The following is a 6,917-nucleotide window of genomic DNA, read 5'->3' on the forward strand; positions in this document are numbered from 1 at the left end:
AAATCTACAATAATGGAGTAGCATTTGGACTCTACATAACACTTGACTTTATATATGTTTCCCTTTTATTTTGACTAATTCATCATAATCTATTTGGGATACAGATACTACATTTGTTTTGTTTTGTTTTGTTTTGTTTTTTAATTTTAACATTTTTCCAAGTAGTCATGCAGAAGTTGATTAAGTCCAGCAAATAGTTTGAAGATTTCCATGACATTTGAAGAATGTCACTCTTCATCATGATGTCCAGTGGAGCAAACCTCATTCTAAAATGTAATAATTGCAACAACTCATTCAAAACAATAGCAAAGTTTCTTCAAGACATTAATAAATACTTTTATATTTGATTTACAGTGAATCCAAGTAAATTCAAAGCTTTTTATGCTCTGTGGCATCTTCATCAAATTTTGAGAGTTCTTTTCTTTTTACTCCATTTGGAAACTACATGTTATAAGTATTGTCTGTCCTGGTGAAAATTATTCACTAACTCAACAACATATACAAACTTTTAGTTCTGGAATAGACTAGCTATCATCTCATAATCATTTGAATAATTTTTAAAATTTGAATATTGTTTATTAGCTCAGGGACAAATACAGGCCTAAGTGGTCCCAAGAGAATAACTCCAATCCCTCAACTTAAAAGCTTAAAGAATGGCACCAAAGGATGCCACAGCCTTGATTCAAACTTCCATCATTTCATAATAAAGAAGATAGATATAGGATAAGAGACATCAACTACTCTTTCTTATAGCTACATGTTTATTTAACATTTGCAATGACGGGTCTAAAATGTCTGTTCAAATATTCGATGGTCCCTTCCAAGAGAGGGTGGGAGGCAGAATTCCTGCTTTTTACAACAGCAACTACCAAAGAAGTCCATGACCTAAGGAGATAATAAGGTTCTATAAGATCTTTTTTTTAGGAAATACACACTGGATTATTTAGGAGTAAAGAGGCATTATGTCTATAACTAACTCTGAAATAGTTCAGAGAGAGAAGGAAAGTACACGTGGTAAAATAACCTTTGGGAAATTGGGTAAATCTCTTCTCTCTTTTACCAAGTTTGTGAGGAATTTTATCAGTAATTCAATCTCTTTACTTGTCTACTTTGGTGCATTCGGATGAGCTATTTATTCTTGAGACAGTTTAAGTAGTTTGTGTCTTTCTAGGTACTAGTCTATTTTTCTTTTATTTTCTTTTTGTAAAGATTATTTATTTATTTATTTATTTGAGAGAGAGTGCGAGCGAGCCGGGGCAGGAGCAGAGGGAGAGGGACAAGCAGACTGCCCTGAGTGCGGAATCTGACGTGGGGCTCAATCTCACAACCCTGAGACCATGACCTGAGCCAAAATCAAGAGTTGGCCACTTAACCCACTGAGCCACCCAGGTGCCCCGGTACTAGTCTATTCTTTAAACAATTTGTTGGCATATAGTTGTTCATAGTATTGTCTTGTAATTCTTTTTATTTCTGAAAGTCAATATTAATATTCCCTATTTCATTCCTGATTTTAGTAATTTGAGTCTTCCATCCTTTTTTCTTGGCCAATTTGACTTAAAGTTTGTCAATTTTGTTGATCTTTTCAAAGATAGGCTTTTGGTTTCATTAATTTTCTCTATTTCATTAATTTCATTACATTCATTTACAAAAATCTTTATTATTTTCTCCATTCTGTTCTTTGGATTTAGTTTGTTCTTCTTTTACCAGTTACTTAAGGTGAAAAGATACTGAGTTGAGATTTATTATTTTCTTAATGGCTGCCCCAGGGCTAACCACATATAAACATAGATATAAATAGATAGAGATATAGATCTTCTCTAAGCCTAAAATTTATGCTAAATTAGCTCCAGCAAGATATAGAATTTTTACTCCTATGCTCCTACTCCTTCCTCCCCCTTTTTGAGCTACTGATCTCATATATATTACATATTACATCTACATATATTACAAGCCCAACAATACATTGCTGTAATTTTTAATTTACATAATTGTGTGTCTTTTAAAGAAGCTGAAGGAGAAAGAATAAATGTATAGGACTTGTTATATTAACTTTCTGACTTACAATTTCTGGTTCTCTTTATTCCCATGGATTCAAGTCAATGTCTGGTGTTATATCTTTATCCCAATAAGCTTTGCACTCATGTAACTCCTTTGCTCTGTTGTTAATATATTACATTTATATATGCTATAGGCCCTGTGATACAATTATATACATATTGTTTTATACAATTGCATTTTAAGTTAGTTAAGAAAAGAGAAATAATATGCATTTATTTTGTCTTTTATAATTACATATTCCCTCACTGATGTTGTTAGTTTTTCCACTTGGGGTCACTTGCTCCCCGCCTGAAAATCTCTTGTTAGTATTTCTTATAATGTCAATCTGCTAGCAATAAATTTTCTTTAAGTCCTTAGGCTTGAACTTCCCCCCACACTCCATTTCAAATAAAGCCAGTCCCTTTGGGGAGAGCCTCAGAGTGCTCTGTGTTTATGGACTGCCTCTCTCCTTGGACAAAAATCTCCCTGCTCTTCTACTCGGCAGGGATGGTAGCCTCCGGTGTTCTTCACTTGCCTTTCCCAAACATGGGAACTCCACCCTACAAATGAACCAGAGTGAGGGTGGTCAGGCCAGGTGTTCTCAGCCTGCCACGTCTGGGCTAAACCCTCCACTCTAAAAGCATGGCTCAGTGGAGACTGGGAGCCCCCAGCCTCTGGCCACACTAACCAGCAATTTAGTCTCTGCAGCTCAGTGTTAGAGGGGATGAGAAATACTGGTGACCTGCACTTACCAGTGAGATACCTTATCTCTGCTTGGAAGATGAGGGAAAAGCAAGCCACATCTTGTTTTCCATATCCACCTGAAGTGGAGTTTTGTCAAACTGAACTGGGAATGGGGAGAGAGTGTGTCCTGGCTCAAGTGCCATAGACTCTCAGCTTTTCTCACCAGAGTTGTAGGAGATCTTCCTGAATAAATGTTCCATTATTTGATGTGTGACTTTAGGACAACTTGCAGATATTTTTTTATTTTTTATTTTTTTAGAGAGAACACATGAGTGCATTCATGAACGTACAAGTGGGGGGTGGGGCAGAGGGAGAATCTCAAGCAGTCTCCATGCTCAGTGCAGCGCCCAATGCAGGGCTCCATCTCAGGACTGCAAGATCATGACTTGAGCCAAAACCAAGAATCAGACACTTAACTCACTGAGACACCCAGGCATCCCACAGATATTTTAAGTAGTTCAAATTATTTGACAGAAGAATGTTTCTGAAAAAAAAAAATAAGTTAAATGATTTTAAAGTAGCTTTAATAATGATGAAGCTAAATGTTAAAAAAGGATGGGAAGAGTTTGAATAAAATCATTTTTTAAGTATGAGTAAGAAACAATATATTTGTATCACAAATACATGTGATATGGAATTTTAAACGTGTGTAATGAAATTAACAAATAACTGCTTTACATAGGTATTTTGCTCTTTTTTTCTGTACTTCAAAAAGTTTATATATTCAAATTGGCAAAAGTTTCTCTCATAGTTGAGGTCATTTTATATTTAGTCACATAATAGCCATTGAACTTCTACTCTGTGCCAAGCCCTATTGCAGGTGCTGTGAATACATGAGTTACCTGCTTTTATGAACTTGAATTTCAGGCGGTCATAAGGGAAAAAAAATCAAGGTTATGTGATGGGAGATTGGCAAAGGGCTCACAGGAGACCAGTAGAGTAGGAGGGGACCAATCTTGCCAAGATTAAGGATACAAAAGTTTCAGATCTTCAAAATTGCTGCACCCGGACCGTTAAGGCAGGAAGTAACTGGGTGTGTACCAACAACGGAAAGACCCAGAGAAATCATACTTTTCAAAACAAATTGAAATGCTACTTACTCAGAGACATTTGGAAAGATAATGCAAAAAGGGACAAGAAAAGAAAGCGTCCAGTTCTATTTGTTAAATTTCTCACACTGGCTTCTAGGTGTAGAGAAATATCTGGGATCAGCAGAGAACCTGGTAAACCTCTCCCTTTCTCCTCATTCCTTTCAGAAACAATGTGGAGGAGGAGGAAAAAGCAGAGTTCAAAGGTAAAAATAGTTTAAAATTTGATTCCCACACTTGTGACTTGCATAGTGAATATGGATAGGCATATTATTTACCCTCCCTCAAGCCTCCTTGTTTTCAGGGTAAGATGAAGACAATGTCACTTATTTAATCAGGAATGAGTTAGACAAGTAACACCCATAGAAAAAAATCAAGAGATAAAGCTGTTACTTCTATTGCTATTCACTCAGAAAACCTAGAAAGTAGCTGAACAAGAGGGCTTGGGGACAAGGATGATTCAGTTCAGATTACTTACAGTGCTGTGATTTGGGTTAAGACATTCAACTTTTCAGTGTCTCAGTTTCTATAAAATCATGGGGCAATGTTTAGCATGAGATATAAGTTATGAAACCTCCGTAAAGCAGTCCGCATAGAGCCTAGAGCACGTGTGCAATATATGGAGACCCTTCCTAACTACCCACTGGGGATTAGTGCCAGATGCTGTGTGTTTGTGAGTGTGTGAGGCATGTCCTTTTCCTCACTTACTGTATGTATAAGTGAGAAGCCAGGTCCACTGTAAGTGTGTTCACTACTTAAGGAATAGACCTAAAAATTAACATGATTGCTTCCTCATTCTGGGTTTCTCAAACTGAACCCCAACTCTGAGATCCATTTCACTATATTTAAATATCTGATAGACATTTGTTTAAATCAGCAAATATTCTCTAAGATCTCTTGCAAAGAAATGTGAAGTTTCTGGTCGAGAAATTGTGTTAAGCCCATCTACCCTCCCACTGGATTAGCTTGCAGAAATTCCTTTTGTGGTCATTGGGCTTATTGCTTTGTGTTCAGTGCTTTCATTTTCATGTTACTATAAAGTCTGTTACAGTGGTTGCTTCATTTCTGTTTTGTCTTTAAAGGAAATCTGGAAAGTCCAATGACATTGGACAGGTGAAATAAAAGATCCACGATCCAGTGAAAGACAGAGAAATAACAGAAAACACTCCACCTAACAGAGGAGGAAAAAAAGAGGTAAGAACTCCACTTTCTCATCAAAGCAGCTTTCCCTTCAGCTTAAAGAAGCTCTGCTCTGGGAAACGGAGCTCATTATAAGGTTGGGGCAGGAATGGGAAGGGATTTATAAGGGTCTGTTTTCTTAAGGAATGACCAGCATCAGGACAGGCTGCAGGTAAGCCTGCTGTGGGACACCAGGTCAGATGATGAGATACTGCTGTTTCCAGGTGGTAGCATGTTCCTACCTGTTCTGCACTGTGTTTGGGCAGAATTAGGCACCAGGAGACATGGGCCTAAATGAAGTTTGACATGCATTAGGATTGTCTTTCTCTTTGCTGACTGTGTTGACTGGGGACACAATTAAATTGCCATTGTCTTTGATGGAACTTGCTCAGTACCCATCTGACTGCAGCTAAGAAACTGAAAGGCAACTGAAATATGTTATATTCATGAGAAGGAAAGAGTAGTAAATGAGGTGCAGTGTAAACAGCCACTGACACTGTTAAAGACAGAGAAAGAAAAAACTGAAACCCGGAGTGAAAGATGAAGATTTATGAAAACACCATACTTTTTAATCACATACTTGAACTTTGTTTCAAAGTGTATTTCTTCCTGTAGAAATAGTCCACGTTCAGTAGATCCAATTTCTTAGTGCCAACTTATTCCTTACCCCTTACAAGTAGAATCTGCAGCCCTATTTTACTAAAAAGTTTCCTCTTTAAAGAATCTACTGTGGTGCATCACTAAAGGCAACATCTTTGTTTGCCTTGACCTCTCTGTGCTCTCAAGCAGTTCCAATCTTGCCTTCTGGAAACTCCTGCCCTGAATTCCATGGCTTGGCACGAGCTTTATTCATCATCCCCTTGTCTGACAGCACTCTCTCCTTTTCAGTTTCTCTTCCTCCCTTCCCCTCATCTCTCATTCCTCTCCCCCTCCCCTTCCCCTTCTCTTCCTGCTTCTCCTTCTCTACAAAATGGAAGAGCAAAACAAAACAGAAAACTTAGAAGTGTATGGCTGAAAATACAAATATTTTCTTTGCACAACTTCCCCTCTGCCTCTCCTGATCTGCCTCCTGATTTTTTTTTTTTTTTTTTAGTTTCAGGTGTACAATATAATGATTCAACAATTCTGTACGTTACTCAGTGCTCATCACAATAAGCAAACCCTTAATTCCCTTCACATATTTCACCCAAACCCCCACCCACCTCGCCTCTAGCAACCTCCAGTTTGTTCTCTATATTTAAGAGTCTGTTTAATCTCAGGAGACAAACTGAGGGTTGCTGGAGTGGTGGGGGTGGGAGGGATGGGGTGGCTGGGTGATAGACACTGGGGAGGGTATGTGCTACGGTGAGCGCTGTGAATTGTGTAAGACTGTTGAATCACAGACCTGTACCTCTGAAAGAAATAATACATTATATGTTAAAAAAAAAAAAAAGAAGAAGAAGATAGCAGGAAGGGAAAAAAAGAGGGGGGGAATCAGAGGGGGAGACAAACCATGAGACTATGGACTCTGAGAAACAAACCGAGGGTTCTAGAGGGGAGGGGGATGGGGGGATAGGTTAGCCCGGTGATGGGTATTAAAGAGGGCATGTACTGGATGGACCACTGGGTGTTATATGCAAACAATGAATCATGGAACACTACATCAAAAACTAATGATGTAATGTATGGTGATTAACATAATAAAAAAAAACTTATTGTGAAACATAAAAAATAAAATAAGATAAAATGTGGAATTAAAAAAAAGAGTCTGGGGGCGCCTGGGTGGCTCAGTCGTTAAGCATCTGCCTTCGGCTCAGGTCATGATCCCAGGGTCCTGGGATTGAGCCCCCCATCAGGCTCCCTGCTCAGCGGGAAGCCTGCTTCTCCCTC

At 38.3% G+C, this 6,917-nt stretch overlaps 1 protein-coding gene across 1 annotated transcript in view; it reads left to right on the top strand.

Annotated features, from left to right (window-relative positions):
• Window positions 1-4,302: 4,302 nt before the first annotated feature.
• LOC116644622 (guanylate-binding protein 1-like) overlaps window positions 4,303-6,917 on the top strand; it is a 14,261-nt gene continuing 11,646 nt past the window's right edge. The window contains exon 1 of the mRNA XM_032424337.1: window positions 4,303-5,063. The gene's annotated coding sequence lies outside the window, so the exon portion shown is untranslated. The remainder of the gene's footprint in view (window positions 5,064-6,917) is intronic.

The sequence above is a fragment of the Phoca vitulina genome, unplaced genomic scaffold, assembly GCF_004348235.1.
Source record: "Phoca vitulina isolate PV1807 unplaced genomic scaffold, GSC_HSeal_1.0 scaffold2, whole genome shotgun sequence".
Classification (NCBI taxonomy): Eukaryota; Metazoa; Chordata; class Mammalia; order Carnivora; family Phocidae; genus Phoca; species Phoca vitulina.